At 40.8% G+C, this 17,134-nt stretch overlaps 1 protein-coding gene across 1 annotated transcript in view; it reads right to left on the bottom strand.

Annotated features, from left to right (window-relative positions):
• Window positions 1-357: 357 nt before the first annotated feature.
• Window positions 358-17,134, bottom strand: part of LOC106510246 (uncharacterized) — a 433,353-nt gene continuing 416,576 nt past the window's right edge. Inside the window, exons 7-8 of the transcript XR_014844889.1 lie at window positions 12,084-12,235; window positions 358-2,521 (exon numbers count right to left, since the gene is read on the bottom strand). The gene's annotated coding sequence lies outside the window, so the exon portion shown is untranslated. The remainder of the gene's footprint in view (window positions 2,522-12,083; window positions 12,236-17,134) is intronic.

The raw sequence follows: 17,134 nt of genomic DNA, 5'->3' as shown, positions 1-17,134 counted from the left end.
CTGTGGTTAGTTTGATGTGAAAGCCTGACTGGCTGGCAGTCGCCTCCACTCTCCACCCCCTCACTGCTACTAAATTTCATTTCAAGTTATAATTATTGACATTGGAAACAGCTACTCGGATCACAACAACAAAGCAACAATTATACAGGATCTGGTGTTTCTCATGCAAATTACAGCAATAAAATACAGGAAAATCCGGCCCACGTACAGGCCAGTCTTTGTCTTTGGAGAACATAGGCTGAACTATTTGGTTAACTAAATTAAAATGTAAATCTTGGCTGGCTTTTCTTCTTAGATAGTGATATGAAACAGTTTCTAAAAGACGGAAAAAGCTTAAGGGACCACATTTCAAACAACTTGTCATGAATCTATGTTTTTAATGAATTAGGGCTGAAAAGCTTCACTGTCTATAACAATCAAGAATGCGAAAACGCTGTTCAGATGGGAAGCGCATAGGAGGAGAGAGAGTCCTGTCGCTTCACCCCTTGATATGTTTTTTGATAGAGGAACTTGGGAGCTTGGAAAGATGCGCAGTGAGAGACGCCCTCACGTCGCCCCGAGGGGAGCCCTGTCTCTTGCTCCCGGTTGGAGGAACGTGAATGGGGAAACCTACGGAGAAGGAGATGAGCCAGCACTGTAACTGAGTCCTTATACTTCATTGGAGTGGCTCTCCCCTTGCCTTTTCTTCCATCCAAAGCCTGAGCCTGTGAAGGTGTCAGAGCAAGGGAGGGTAGAATTAAAAAGTCGGCCAGTGGCAAGAACCCCGAGGAGCTGTGAAGGCCGCCCCTCCAAGCCATGCGAGTTCGGCAAAGAGCCGGAGACGGGGGTTTGCATCCATGCGGAAGCGGCACGGCACCCGATCCGTTATCATGACTGCGTTCAAGAAACAGAACTAACCTAAACAAAGCACCCCTCCACCAGCAGGGGAAGAAAAAAGCGGGGGTGGGGGGGAGCCGGATCCGCAAGGCCGCAATCAGGCCTGCAGAAGACTACATCAAAGAACAGGAGAAGACAGGCCGGAAGAAAAGTCTGTGCCCCCGGCCAGGACTCAGCTCACAACCCATCTGCTTTGAAAGCCATACCTCCGAGTTTGACCACAAGGAAACTGACCCTCATGAAGCCGGGACCATGGAGGGAACCGACGTGTAATTTATGGATTTAATTTTTTTATACAGGGAAAAACAGTTGTGTGATCGCATCTCATTTATAACCAATCTGATCTGCAAAAGGCAATAATTTTACAAATGCACTTTTGCATTAAGAATCCTGTTATCATAAGCAGGGAGCAAACGCTGGGTGGGCAGTCACTCTGACTTATAGCAGCTCGGTCCAGCCGCGGCAAGATAACCAAGAGTAATGGCTTTTGATAATCAGGCCACACTATTAATATAACATGAACCACAAGAGCTTCTGTACGGCAGCCCTGGTTAAACTAGCAAATCTCATTGGAATATAAAGAAGGGGTGGGAGCCGGGTCCTGCTTTCTGCGGCTTCTGCGCTGAAAAATACGCCTCTCGGGTGCTGTCGGAGGGGTTTCATGTCTGCGCACGTGGGGCCGCGCGCTGACGCATGGTTCCCTTTAGAACCTCTGGTCCTCTCTGCTCGCTTCGAGCTCAACTGACCACCCGCCGCGCCAGAATCCAGGTCCATGAAATTAGCAGATGGATTTCAAACAGGGCAGTGCTGTCGATTCCAGGGTCAAGCTGCTGGAAGGCGCCGAGATCCGGAGCAGGCTGCCTTTACGCTGGTCTCTCCCGCTGCTCTGTGACTGTTGAAATATTTGCTGGGCGTGATGGGGCTCGCTTTGGCCGGTGCGAGCCCAAGGGAACGCTGCCCCTTCCTCCTAAATGTTCATGCGAAGGAACAAGTGAGGGGGCGGGTCTGGTGTAGGAGTCAGGCAGCATAGTCCTGCCAAGTAACACCAGGCTTACGCACGTCCCTCCCGTGATCATTCATATGGGGACATTTACTGTAACTTTCCTCTAAAAGGCAATGGTTCCCTCCAGTGCTACCACCCAGACAGCGCCAGGAAGTCATCTTAGGATGCGTGATGTGTGTCTCTGTGGTCAGCGCCGCGTCCCAGCTCATGTGCCCTGGGGGTGCGCTACCTCCTCACAATCGATGCCTGAACTATTTCCGTGAATTTGAGGAGGCATGTACTCAGAAAAGGGATGCGTGTTTCCTGAATTCCGCAAGCAGGAGAGAGGTTAAAAGGGCGGATTAAGGAAGCTGAGACTCGGAGAGATTGAGTCCCCTGCTCGAGAAGCTCTTTCAGTGCCCTGCTTTCCACAAAGCTTTCCTTAATGCTGCAAATCCTCAGTGGGTGTTTCTGGACCTCTCCAGATGCCCGTGGCAGGAGATGAAGGTGAATGTCCCCAGTGTCTCGATGGCAATGCTCTTGTGGCAATCGTCATATACCGCCTTGGACTCATCAAGCATTTTTGGGCACCTACGATGTGCCAGCCAGGGCACCAGGCATGGAGAAGAGGATGAACTGAGTCAGCTTCGAGGAAATCAAAATCTGGTAGGAAGGAATGGACAGGTCCATAATTAATTATAAAGCTGGGTAGAACAGGATAACAAGTCCGTTTAAGCTGCGGGGGCGGGGGGGGAGATTATATTGAACTTGATGGCCTTAAAGAAGACTTTAATGCATTTCAGAGGAGCCTTGAAGAATCTGCGGGCTTCACGTACGTGTTTTATCTTCATACTACATGGTAACTTGGTTGAGATTAGCCCCGATGTCTACCGTGTATTTATACACATTCCTGTGTTGAACAGAAAGTTTGGTCTGTAGGTGCGTGGCAAACATTAAGAGCATCAGTGGAGCACTCAAATGTTTCAGGCATTGCTAGAAGCACCTGTTCTCTTATTTAATCCTTGCGGCACTTCTTGCGGGAGGACCCAAATGATCTCCATTTTAGAGAGTAAACAGGCACTGAGAGGTTAACTAAATTGTCCAAAGTCACAGCCATTAAAGGGAGAAACTGGACTGGAGCCGGGCCATCTGGTCTGACCACAGAAGCTACATTCCTCACCATACACTCGAACTGCCCATGGTCCATAAACATTGTTTGAATGTTGGATAAGCTAGCGGGAGTTTCTCAGCAATTATAATGCAATTTCATTTACCACTGAAGAATTTCTTAAGAACACTTAGCTTCAGAAATGAAACAAAAAATCATCCGGAGGCATACGAATCAGTTTGTGCTTACATGATTGACCTCTGCAAGGCCGTCAAACACTTGTCCACAATACATTTATTCGTTAGGAAGCCTTGAGCCTGTGGATCATTGAAGAAGGGCTCGACTTACACCAGTTTTTGGAAAATAGTTTATACTGTCTGATGGATGTACTGCTCTCGGCCTCGGGGCCAGCGGGCCCACCCTCCTCCCCACACAAAGCCATGGCACATATCCTTACAGGAAACCCAGGTTCTATGGCCCCTCATGCCCTACAGGAGATACTGGACAAAACTTCCCTGTCAGAGAAAACTCATTGGCATCTGGTTCGAAGATGATTGATGGCTTGAGCTTGTCGGCACAAACAGGGCTGTCCAATAGCACAGACTGCAGAGAGTAGGTAGGCCAGCTGGACAGAAAGAAGCCATGGCACTGGGTTGGTAAGCAAGTGGCCGGCATGCAGACCCCATTCACCTGGGAGGTGAGGAAATGGGATGTGCTGAGCTGGTGCAGGTAACAGCGTTTCGCCAGGGTCACTGTCTGCTTAACTCCTTTCCCCACGATGCAGCTAGACGTCTCTCTTTCAAAGAAGTTGTGAAACAAATGCATACGAAACTAACAGATACACTTACTCTTGTAAAAATTGGCCAAGAGCAAAGAAAGCTATCATACCCAGCTGTTGAGGTTGCTAAAAAATGACCATTCTTGTACTCTATGGACTATTACAAAAAAACGCCTTCTTGGTCATTTGGAAACTTTCAGAGCCGTAAAATGCTCTGCCCAAAGTACATCTAATTCCATGGCTAGTAATGCATCATACGAAAATAACTACTAACAAAAGATGTGTGGACAACGATATACATCAAAAATTACTTAAGAATCTAAGACGTAGAAATAGCCTAAATGTTTCTCCATAGGGAAATGAATACATGTTTAGTACATCTACAAAGCAAAACACAAAACATGCAGCAAACAAAACTGTACGTAGAATATTGTCTTGAATTGGGATGAAGAAAATGCACCACAGGGTCCATAAATTAGTATTAGTATTAACATCTGTGTGGCAAAAGTACTCATACTTTGAATTTTTTTTCCTATGCTTTAATTTTTCCAAGTTTTATACCACGAGCATGTTTTATCTTTGCAAGAAAAAGGTAAAGTGGTATTTAGGAGGGCTGTGGACATGCTGAAGCTCCTCCAGCAGGACCCTAGACTTTCTCTGTGCCTCTTTGTTCCCGGTGTCCACGCCCTCTTGCTGAAATCAGCGATGCTTTTTCTCCCCCCGCCCATAGTAAAGTCTGGAAAGGTAGAACTTTCTGATGCAACATGAGAGCAGCCATTAGTAGACCTTGGAAAAGAAATGAGTGTTTGGAGTATATTTACGAGAAAGATAAACAAGCAAGTTGACTTAGAAAACTTTGAACATTTTCTTCCTGTCTGAGTCAAATAAACCTAATTTTTCTTCGAGTGAGTTGGTTTTTGGACTGCGGATAGAAGCGTAAATATAGACTGCTTTTTACTTTGTAGAAACTTTGTAAGTGATAATGCCTAAATTTAACAAGTCAAACATTACGAATAGATTTCAGCACTAAGTTTTCAAGATGAGAAAAAAATGAGAGGGAGCAGTATTTAAAGCGAACATGACATTTCTGGTCTTGGACTTCCCTAAATAAGTATTAATTTCTACATGGTTACAATGGAATAGCGCTGGTAGGTGGTAATTATTATACCATTGACTTGTTATGGCAGAAATGCTGGCCCAGTCTGTAAAAGTTTCTCTTCAATTTTTTTTTTTTTTACACCATTTCTAGGGCCGCTCCCTCGGCATATGGAGGTTCCCAGGCTAGGGGTCCAATCAGAGCTGTAGCCACCGGCCTACACCAGAGTCACAGCAACATGGGATCCAAGCCGCGTCTGCAACCTACACCACAGCTCACGGCAACGCCGGATCCTTAACCCACTGAGCAAGGCCAGGGATCGAACCTACAACCTCTTGGTTCCTAGTTGGATTCGTTAACCACTGAGCCATGACGGGAACTCCCAGTTTCTCTTTAGTTTAAACTAATGAATCAAGTAATTCTGATTGTCCCAGATGTTGCCAAGATGCTGTGTCATTCACTCCCAATTACGTCCATGTTCAGATGATTCTGCAAAATTCCGTTCTTTTAGTCTCACCCTTGACTTTCTTTCATTTGTTCAATATTTACTAAGTTCCTATTATTAAACAAGAAACAAGAAAAGTTGTTTTTTTCTTTACATTTTACCTCCAACCCCCTAGGGATTGCTTTAACCTAATACAAATTAATTTTCTCTTATTCTTCCATCCGGTACCCAAAATAGTATGTGGCATGTGCATTTTTTTAACTTCAGGTGAACCATAATGCATTTTTGAGAATTTATTATATCCCTTGAGATAACTGGAAACATCAATACCAGCACAGAAGAAAACCTGCCTTTTTAAGTGTGTCTGTATGAATACGTGCTTAGTGTTGCAAGCAACCACCACAGATAATCAAACAGATAATACATAATCAGAAAAGCAACAAAAATTTTAATAGTCCTAAAAAAATTAAGTGTACCAAAACATAACTTTAATAATTTGGAGAAAAAAATGGAAATATTTTAGTTGGTCCAACTTTGACTTTTTTTGAGGGGGGGCACACCCACAGCACGTGGGAAGTTCCCAGGCTAGGGGTCCAATTGGAGCTATCGCTACCAGCTGCCGGCTTACACCACAGCCTCAGCAACTCAAGATCCGAGCAGTGGTTGTGACCTACGCAGCAGCTCATGGCAATGCTGGAGCCTTAATCCACCGAGCGACGCCAGGGATTGAACACATGTCCTCATGGATCCTAGTCGGATTTGTTACCACTGAGCCACAACAGGAACTCCTAGTTGGTTCAACTTTTAGATTTCAGTAGCAACAACAAAGAATTCATGTTAACAATGCTTGTGGCTCTAATTGCATTGAAATAATTTTATAAAATTAAATCCATTCTTTAATTTCATATAATGAAATGTGTAACTTAATTAAGTAAAAAATGAATAATTTAAAGTGATAAGGGACAAAGTATGATATAATAGCAGTCTTTTAGAGTAGTCCTGGCAAAGAAAAAAATCTTAGAAAGTTGAAATGGGAAGCAACTTCCTGTGAACCCATCCCCTTTAAACAGAGGGCCTATTGTAGTAGATAAGGTAAGAAACTTGTTCAGTGTTCTGTAGCCAGCCCACAGCGATCCCAGCCTAAAATTCAGGTTTTCAGACTTCTTTCTTGGTCACCTTGTCACAGCCTGCAGGAGGCAAATTGCTCTACTAAAACTCTAATCTGTCTGTGAATGGTTTCTTTGCTAGCTTTTCTAGCAGCAGACCAACCAAACTGTAAGAAAATTCAATGTCAAAAAATAAAAATAAATAAATAAGTAAAAAGGAAAAAAGGGAAGAAATCACTGACCAGTGTTAAATAGTCTAAGAATGTAAGCAAATAAAAGTTACTGTTGACAGTGGAAAATAATAGTGGTAACGGGTAGTATAAAATATATGTAGATTAAAATATGTGTATATGTATGGCTGAATCACTTTGTTGTACAGCAGAAACTATCGCAACATTGTAAATCAACTATACGTCAATAGAACTTAAAAAATAAAATTCATGGAAAATAATGTAGAAAAAGGCAATGGTAGTCGACATGTTATACTAGCATTATCTGGGAAAGGGTAAAAAGATGAATTTATAGAGGCCTGTGATAAAGCAAAAATGCAGGGTAATGATTAAAATAATTATAAAATACTAACAAGCCAGTAGAAAGGAGATCTTTAAAAATAATTAGTTTAAATGAAATAAAAATAATTAGTTTAAATGAAAGCAGAAAAAGAAAACATATATAAGGCAAAAGGAACAAACAGAAAAGACGTAGGAATTTTATAGCTATTACAACCATAAATATCATTAATTACATTTAACATAAATGGCCTAAAAACTCCAAAGATAAAGATTGTGATAGTAGATCAAAAACGAAAGCATATGTTGCTTATATGCAATGTATCTTAAATATAAGTACACAGAAAATTTGAAAATAAAAGGATGAATAAAGGTATAATGCAAATCCCAACTAAGAGAAAACTCATATATTTATAGTAATGTAAGAGAAAGGGGTATTTTTAGGGATAAGCAATGACATTTCAGATGATAAATGAATCAAACTGCTAGGTTTATACAATAACCTAAATTTGTGAGCTCCTGATAAAATGGTTTCAAAATATCTAAGTCAAAAACTGACAAAAACAAAAGTACAGACATATCTATAATCATAATAAGACAGTAGAATACATCTTATTAATTGATAAAGCAGACAAAACTCAATAAAGGAACAACATATCTGAATCTAAGCATATATACTGCATTCAAGTACACGTGAAATATTTGCCAAAACTGACCATACTCCGGATAATCAAAGAAAAAAGTCTCAAATTTTATAAGACTGAGTTCAGTTAGAATATGTTCTTCGACCTCAGTGGAATTAAGCTAAAAATGAATTTTAAAAGGAATATTTAAAAAAATTCAAATGGTTGGAAACCAAGTAATATATTTTTAAATCATCTCTGTCGAAAATAAGAAAGTACTAAGAAAATTGAAAATATTTTGATCTAAGCAAGAATGAAAACATAACATATCAAAACTTTTAGGAATTTTCCAAAGCTCTGATCAGAGGTAAATTTATAGCCTTAAAAGGATATAGCAGAAAAGAGGAAAGGCTGAAAATCAACAATGTGAGATTTTATTTCAGGAAATGTGGGGGAGGAACCTACTACAAACAAACACCAAAAAAGCATAGTAAAGAAACTATTAAAGATAAAAGCAGAAAATAATGAACAAGAGAAAAAAAATCAACAAAGCCAAAAGTTTGTTCTTTGAAAAGACTCTCAAATTGATAGGCTGATTAAAAAGAAGGAAGAAGATACAAATTATCAATACTTGAACTGAAAAATGAGATATTATTGCAATCCTAAAACATTGAAAGTATGAGTATAATGTGAAAAAATTCATGCCAATATACCTGAACATTTAGATGAAATAGATAAATTCTAGAAAAGCACAATTTTTTCAAAACTGATATAATAAAAATTAGAAAATGTGAATAGTTCTTACATCCGTTAACTAAATTAAATCTTTAATAAAAACCTTTCCACAGAAGTCTTTAACCCTGTGAATTCTTCCAAGCATTAAGGATTCTGAAAGTTACAGAATCTTACACAAATTCTCCCAGAAAATTGAACTGAAAATACTTTCCAATTCATTTTAAAAGCCAGGATAATTGTAATATTAAAACCTGTCATGACTTTTAAAGAAAGGATAAGTACATGGCAGTTTTTCATACAAATATCACTTAATAATCCTAAACAATATATTAGAAAATAGAATCTAATAATATGTTAAAATGATAAATACATCATAACCAAGCCAAGTTTATCCCAAGAATGCAAGGTTTGTTTAACATTCAAAATTAATCAATACATCTTCCACTTTAATAGAATAAAAGAGAAAATTACTATGATTACTTCAATGGATAGAAACAAAATAGATAAAATTTAACATCCTTTCATGACCTTTCACACATTCTTCATAAACTTAGAATAAGAGAGAATTTACCTAATTTCATACAGATTATTTTTCAAAAATCATTGACTGTATGACGTCAATGATGGCCAAAGTATTTGGCTTCTTTTAACAAATGCTGATCCCAGAAAATTCTGGGAAATTACAGATGATCAGGAATTACCAGCTAAGGGTTTTGAAACAGGGTAACCATAGTCCAATCCAGATTTTAATTCCCTAGGAAAGTTTCTACTGTCATCTTTCCTAGATGAGAGGTTGTTTTTCCTTCTGTTTTGCCTAGGAAGCTTTTTTTTTTTGTCTTTTTAGGGCCGCACCCTCGGCATACGGAGGTTCCCAGGCTAGGGGTCGAATTGGTGGTGTAGCCTCTGGCCTACACCACAGCCACAGCAACGCCAGATCCGAGCTGCATCTGCGACCTACACCACAGGTCACGGCCACACCGGATCCTTAACCCACTGAGCGAGACCAGGGATCGACCCCACAACCTCACGATTCCTAGTCAGATTCATTTCGGCTGCGCCAGGACGGGAACTCCAGAAACTTTTCTAATTACTTTAAAGAATTTGCTTTTCTTCCATCTCGTTCTATAAAAATACCTCACAAGATATATTCCCTTCAGTTGGTCCAGAAGATAATGAACCTATAATATATCCAATCTTTTATGAATAGGATACATTTTTTCATCACTGGAAAAGTAGCTTCTTTTTTCTACGATGATTATCTAGTCTTCATAGTTAATAAACTCCTCATATTCTGATGCTAATTTACAGATAGGGAGATACACATATATCTGTAAAACAGACAGCCAGACAGGCAGAGATGGAGACAGAAGGACAGAGAGACAGACAGAAAGACAGAGGCAGGTGGCGAGAATACGCATATGCATGTCTGTTACTGTGAACGTTTTTACCGGGGTTTCTAGGAAAGTCACTCTGTGTCACACCCCCACCTACCGGGTTTGAAAACGGAGCTAAGTAAGGACAGCAGGCTCTTCACTGTCCATGTGTCCCACTATATAAAGAAAATGAAGAGAGCACTGCACTCTCTGAACTTGTGGGGTACGGCCAGAGTGACCTCCTAGTCTCAAAAGCACCCAAGATCCCTGGGAAAAACTCCCTTTGCTTTAGCCTACAGGGTAAATTATGCCCATTGCTTTTAACAAGTGTCAAAAAGGCTGATTTCCCTAATGGCTTAGAATCTGTCTGAAGGAGCGAGGAGCACAATGTGTTACAAAAACACACTGCCCCTTCCTTCTTACGCAGAGGAAACCAAGGGAAAAATAATGCCACTGTCGTCTCCATATGGAAAATCCATATTTACTCACACTGCAGTGACCATAAAGGAGCTGTTATATTCTGGGGGGTGAAATTCACTCTCAGCAAACTGTTGCGAACAAAGACAATATACCACCTCACGCGGGCCCTGAAAATTGTATTATTTCCTTTCTCAGAAGTCAGCGACACCGAGGTCTAGAAAAGTGTTACAAAGAAAAAGCGTATTTATCACCATGTGAATAGCCATTTGGTGGCGCCTCACCGTTCGCCAGTGACAAGTGAGGTTAACACATCAATGGCGTCTTCTTTGGGCTGTTTTAAAGGGACCTGAGACCTGACTTGGGCACAATTTCTCCACTCAAGGAGCTTGAGTCTAGGGAAGGGCGTATACGGGAGACACACATGAAAACTTACTGACCAGTGTACTTAATGAGTCTGACTCGCTGCAGTCTATCAATTGCCGGAAGTCAAGGAAGCTATTTCTGTCTTTGTTTTTCTTACCCTTCAAGTATTTAGGCGACTACGGAGATCATGTGCCCCAGGTTTTCACACTTTTTAATTTGCCCACTTGTTTCTCCGTGTGGCTAATTCTTGGCTGGTTGGGGCCACTGTGGTAACACCGCTCGAGTGGGACGATGCCAGCATTTCTCATGCTGCCTTTTCCATGGCTTCTCCACTTAGTGTTTGCGAAGACTTTTTGAAATCTTCTGTTTCATGCCTGGGGGCTTTTGCATATTCTTTTTCCTCTGCCTGGAAACCTCTTCCCACTGTCTTTGACTGAACAATTGTAATTCGATGTTTAGGTCTCAGCGTAGATATCACGTCCCCCGTTTGGTGTGAATCTGTGGGAATCTTTGGGCTTGTAGATGCTTCAATAGCCCCTTTTCTTGGGCAAATTACAATGCACTTCCGCACTTCACTTAGCTACTTACGTGAGAATCACTCCAACTAGACTGTAAGCTCGCTGAGGGCAGAGAATAGAGTCTATATTTTGTGTAATCTTATGGGGCATCTTTGTATTGACATGCACCCTTCTGTATTCTCATACACCTGTGTGTGATGATATAGTAAAAGACTCTATGCCGGAGGGATTAAGGAGAGCCTGGACTAACTAGACTGCCTGGGTTAGAATCACAGCTCTATCACCTACTAGCAACGGGGTCTTCAATTTTTCCATGCCTCGGTGGCATCATGTGTAAATCAGAGATGACAATAACATCATAGGATTGTTACACACGTTAAATAATTTAATAAATGTCAAGGGCTTGGTATCTAGTAGCCCTTATATAAATGTGTGCTATTGTTATCATAAATATTCAGTAAATGAATGAATCATGAACCAACCTCAGAATCACAACCCCCTAATTGAACGGCTCGACAGCCCCCTCTCAGTAGCGATACCTTTCCCATTTTTCTTCCCAGGCTCATATCCTTCCTCCAGTCAATCCCTTTATAGAATCCCAAGCGCCTGAGTTCTGCTCCATGGACTCACTTGTTCGCTTCAATCCTGAATTAATCATGAGGTCAAGGGGAAATCCGGCCAGACGAGAGGAGTTTGATCTCAGTGCTGGGGCAACTCTGGATGTGGCAAGTTGCCTGTTCAAGGTCCTCAGCTGGAAAATCGTGCTGTCGAAACAGTGTAACTCCTGGGGGCTGCGGTGCAGAGTGGTGGGTCGTTACCCCATCACTCCTCCTCACGGAAAAGGAGCTCTGAAGTGTGTCAGAGACAAAAACAAAGTCCTTAGGCGTGCAAAAAGTGTCCTGACTTCACTGGAGTGCAGTGTTTTATCGCAAGGAATGAAGAGATTATAAAATGAACCAGCCTGGCGAGACACATTCCTTTCTTGGGCTCCCTCCCCTGTCTTCTCTCCTCCCTGACTTTTCTCCCACGGGGCTGATATCGGAGGGCTAGTTCCAAAGACTCCGTTTGATCAGGGAGCACTCCTGCCTTTAGAAGACATGGGATGGGGGGCAGGTCCCAGGGAAAGGGAAGCTTGAGAGTTGCTCACTTACCCTCCACTTCTGGATTAGCTGACAGGGCGCTGGGATGGCTTCCTATGAGGGCCGGGAGACACCAGCAGACTAGGGGACCAGACGGGCTACAGGCTGCAGCCCTTATTGTCTCTGCCTCCGACAGTCTTCGTGATGTAGTCTTCAGGAATCTGCTAAGAGTGGTGAGGTAGACAAGATTTAGTCATCGAATAGTCTGTCTCACCACACACACTTTTAGAACTGACCACTAAAATTCCATCAGAAGAAGATACATTATAAAAAAGACTATAAAAGAATGAGAACTTCTCAGGAGTCAACAATTCACTTGCGTTTAAAATGAATATTGTATATTGTTTACTACGAAATTGACAAAAGCAAAACACCCGCTGCTACTGGTGATGGAGATACATTTTAAAATTCAATTATTAGAGAAAAGAGTCATCTAGACAATAAAAACTCAAAGATGTGGTCAATAGAGAAATTATTTAGTATCAAAATGAAAGAAAAAATAACTTCAAATTTCTTACATTAAAATTTTAAAAATTCTATTTTAAAATAATGTGTCAAAAATTAATATATGTTGTGAGATATTGAAAATTTAATAAAAATGAAAATACTACTGAAATTTGTAGAGTGAAGCTAAAGTGATACAAGGGAGAAAAATCATTGTCTTAAATTCTTATAAAAGAAGAAAGACTGAATGGTAATGAATTATTGTTCAACTCAAGAAGTTAGGAAAAAACACAAGCATTAAGCCAAACAAAGAAGAAGGAAGAAAATATTAAAAATTGACAGAGATTAATAAAATTAGAAAGATGTCAGACAAAGAATTTAAAAGCCCTGATCACACGCCTGTAGTCAAGCCTGCGGCAGACTTGTCAAAAAGAAATAAGATACAAGAGAAAAGAGATAAATAAAAATATTAGAAATAAAATCTGAGATAACTATAGTGAGTATTACTTTAATGAGAAAGTGGTGGGGTTCCTGGTTAAGGGTCCACCTGCAGCAGGCTCAGGTCGCTGTGGGAAGGTGGGTTTCGTCCCGGCCCAGGGCAGTGGATTAACGATCTGCCATTGCTGCGGCTGCAGCATAGGTCACAACTGTGGCTTGGATTCAATCCCTGGCCCGGGAGCTTCTGCATGCTGGGGTGGGGTGGGGGGACATAAAGAACAAAGAAGAAGAAGAAGAAATTGGTGTAAGAAATGTTATGTGAATGCGTCTGAAAAAATTAGCTGGGACAGACATATCTCTCGAAAACTCATTTACCACAATTGTCTAAAAGATAACAGAATTCCTGAATAGGCCTGGGAACAATACAGAAGTTGTGCAAACAGTTAAAATCCTACCATAATAAAAAATCAGACCTAAATTGCTTTAAAGATCATCTCTGCTAAACATTTAAAGAACAGAGAATCTCGATAAAAAAATAAAATAGTCTAGGAGGAAAATAAGTGAATAGCTCTTGCTTAAGTTTATTAGGTATTGTAACTTTAAAACCTAATCCAGAAAAGGACACTGTGAGAAGAAGATATTATGAGACCATCTCACGTGTGAAAAATAGATTAAAAATCCCAAACAAAGGATTTATTTGTATGTCATGTTCATATAGCATTATTAACGAGAATCAAAAGACAGAGGCCATCTGTGTCATTGACAGATGAACGGATACATAAGGTACGACATGCATACATGTGTAATGGAATATTATTCAGCCTTAAAAAGGAAGGGAGGAGTTCCCGTCGTGGCGCAGTGGTTAACGAATCCGACTAGGAACCATGAGGTTGCGGGTTCGGTCCCTGCCCTTGCTCGGTGGGTTAACGATCCGGCGTTGCCGTGAGCTGTGGTGTAGGTTGCAGACGCGGCTCGGATCCCGCGTTGCTGTGGCTCTGGCGTAGGCCAGTGGCTACAGCTCTGATTCAGCCCCTAGCCTGGGAACCTCCATATGCCGCGAGAGCGGCCCAAGAAATAGCAACAACAGCAACAACAACAACAAAAGACAAAAAGACAAAAGACAAAAAAAAAAAAAAAAAAAAAAAAAAAAAAGGAAGGGAATTTTGCCACATGCTAAAACACAGATGAATCTATGGACCTTGAGGAAATGCTAAATAAAACGACACGTATCTGTGATTGTACTTAGATAAGGTACCCACAGGAGTCAAATCCATAGAGGCAGAGAGTAGAATGGTAACTGTTGAGGCCGGTGGGGAAGGAAATGGGACCTTATTGTTTAATGGGTATAGAGTTTCAGTTTTGCAAGATGAGAAGTTCTGGAGATTGCTTACACAACAATGTGAATACACTTAGCAATGCTAAACTACACACTTTAAAATTGCTAAGAGAGTAACTCATTTGTATTTTACCATGATCAAACCAAAACAAAATAAATTACGAAAATATATTCAACAATATATTAATGTATTAAAATAAATACATCATAAGTTCCCTGGTGGCATAATGGGTTAAGTATATGGCATTGACACATCTCTGGCTACTTCCGTGGTGTGGGTTCAATCTCTGGGCTGGAAACTTCCACAGTTTGCAAGCACAACCAAGAAAAAAAATACATCATGGCCAAATTAAATATATCTCAGGAATGCAAGTTTGGCTTAATATTAAGAAATCTATGGAGTCAACTAGTTCCACTAACAAATTAAAGAAGAAAATCCACATGAGATCACTTACCAGATGTGGAAAAAATATTTGAAGAAATTTAACACTTTGTGAGAAAAACTCATAACAATCTATAAATAGAAAATTCTTCAAAATGAAAAAAAATTACTAAATCTGCAGGAAACATACTTAATGGTGAAGTATTTTTAACATTTCAGAGACAAGATAAATAGAACACCACTACCTCTTGACTTCATTTTTCTGTTGGAGATCCTAGCGATGCCTGTCATAGAAGATGAAGACATTTTTTTAAACAGGTAAGTAAAAGATTTAGAGTTTAATAATCACTTTTTTCCTAAAGAAAACAAAGAGCACGTATTGATACATTTTTATATTTCAATGAGTCTTCGGCTGGTTTTGGATAAATGATCAATATAAAAAATTCAGTGTAGTCCTGTAACTCAGCAAACAGATAAACATGTAGAAAAGAGAGTCCAATGGAAAATCTGAGAAGCGCAAACCTCAAAGGAGAAAGATTTAAACCTTCACGGAGAGCTAAAAAATGGGGAGACCACGTTCATGGATAGCAAGACATCGTTACGTGATATACTCTCTCCCCAAATTAATCTATGGACCTAGTCGAATTTAAATACAACTTTAAAATGTTGTCTGACATAGTACTATAAAAATAATAAGGGCGTTCCTTGGTGGTTCAGCAGGTTAAGGATGTGGCATTGTCACTGCTGCTGCTCTGGTTATAGACGTGGTGCAGGTTTGATCCCTGGTCTGGGAATTTATGTATGTTGCAGGCATGGCCAAGGGTGGGGGGGAAGGAATTCAAAGGAATCCATTGATTTCGAAGGATAAGAATGACATAAGGCATGTTAAATTATATATAAGCTGCATTATCTTTATACTTGTACTTACAGGAATTAATGCAGTGTGATAGTGGGCCAGGAATAGATATTCAACCAGTGGAGTAGAAGCCATTGGACCAGTTGTTCCGAAGACACCCATGAAAATACAGAACGGCAATGTGTGACTCAAGTGAAAGCACGTGGTCTGCCATCCGAATGCCTAGTAAGCATATGGTGGGGGGGGACTGAACTCCTACCTCAGACACAACGCACAAATGCATTCCCGGTGAATTCATGACCCCAATGTGAACGCAAAACTTAAAACCATTTAGAAGGGTTTAGAGAATGTCTCTATGACGTGATGTAGGACGAACCAGTTCAAAAATAAAGCCATAAGGCAAAAAAAGTAGAAAAATTTGGCTTGCTTTTGTTCATTACTATAGCCCAGCGCCTAGAATAGGGTCTGGCTTCGAGTAAATAAACACATACGGCTTTATAACGCATCTGAAGCAAACGAAATTAAAGAAGAGACAGAGATGGTGATCAGATCCATGAACTTGAAGGACAGCTGGGGAGTCTGGTCCCCACTCTGGTTTTGCTCTTCTTTTTCTGGCAGGCCAGTCTTGAGTTTGTTCAGCCCGTGTGCTGACCAGGCTAGCATTTACTTTCCTTTCTTGTCCCAAAGGCTGTATTTTTACAGTCACACGATGGCTTGGGGGTGGGGTGGGGTGACTGGTGCTTCCACAGCTCAGTCTAATGACTCGTGGTCATTCATTTCTATCTTAATTTTTTATTTTCACCGGAAAAAAAAAAAAAAAAAGCCCTGAGAATGTTGCATCTTTGAAACATGATGGTGGCACCATGTAAGCAAGGCCCTTCTGCATATGCAGCCACCGCGCTCTGATGCCTTGACAGATAAGCCTGTCTCCAGTTTCTTCCTTCAGCCAACGTCAGGGGACACTTCTGGACCCTAGGGCCAGAGGCCGAGTTGAGGCCTCAGAAGGGGAAGTATTATGTAGATTAAATTGTATTACTTTCTTTACCCCGAGATAAAAATGGGCCTGTGGACAAAAATATTTTCACTCATCATTTTGGAGATCAAAGATTTCATTTCCTAAGAGCTCAAACTTCACATCTTTCAGCAAGGACTTACTTTGAACCCTGTTTAATGATGCTGTAGAAGACTTTTTTTTTCTCTTGAACTACAGCTAAAAGACTTGTAAAAAAAATGTTGTTTCAACACTGAAGCACTTTAAATGACTGACTCTAACCACAATGTATAAAAAGTATAATTCAGACTTGGCAGAGCCGACTAAATACACAGGGATGATAAGCGACCCTCTGACAATGAAGTCCCAGCGTCTTGTCATTAGCACAACGACGTCAGCACAGTCCATCAGCACCTCGCCTTGACTTTAAAGCTGGGGACTGAATACGGGCTTTGAACGTTGGAGGGAGCTGGGGGGAGGAAGAGCTCTCACACTTAAGCCCCCAAGACGACGTCCCAGTTATTCGGGGCTTTTTAAGAAAAGCAAGGTTACACATTTACAACATGCTTTGTTGTTGCAGCGGTGCTGAAATTATTCTTATGAGTTCAATACCACC

Source organism: Sus scrofa, chromosome 4, assembly GCF_054392235.1.
Source record: "Sus scrofa isolate SSC_HxYL_T2T_F1_AM1 chromosome 4, Sscrofa_HxYL_maternal_Yorkshire_Landrace_v2.0, whole genome shotgun sequence".
In the NCBI taxonomy this organism is placed as follows: domain Eukaryota; kingdom Metazoa; phylum Chordata; class Mammalia; order Artiodactyla; family Suidae; genus Sus; species Sus scrofa.
Note: the sequence above shows the minus strand (reverse complement) of the source record. Positions and strands in the feature narration are given on the sequence as shown.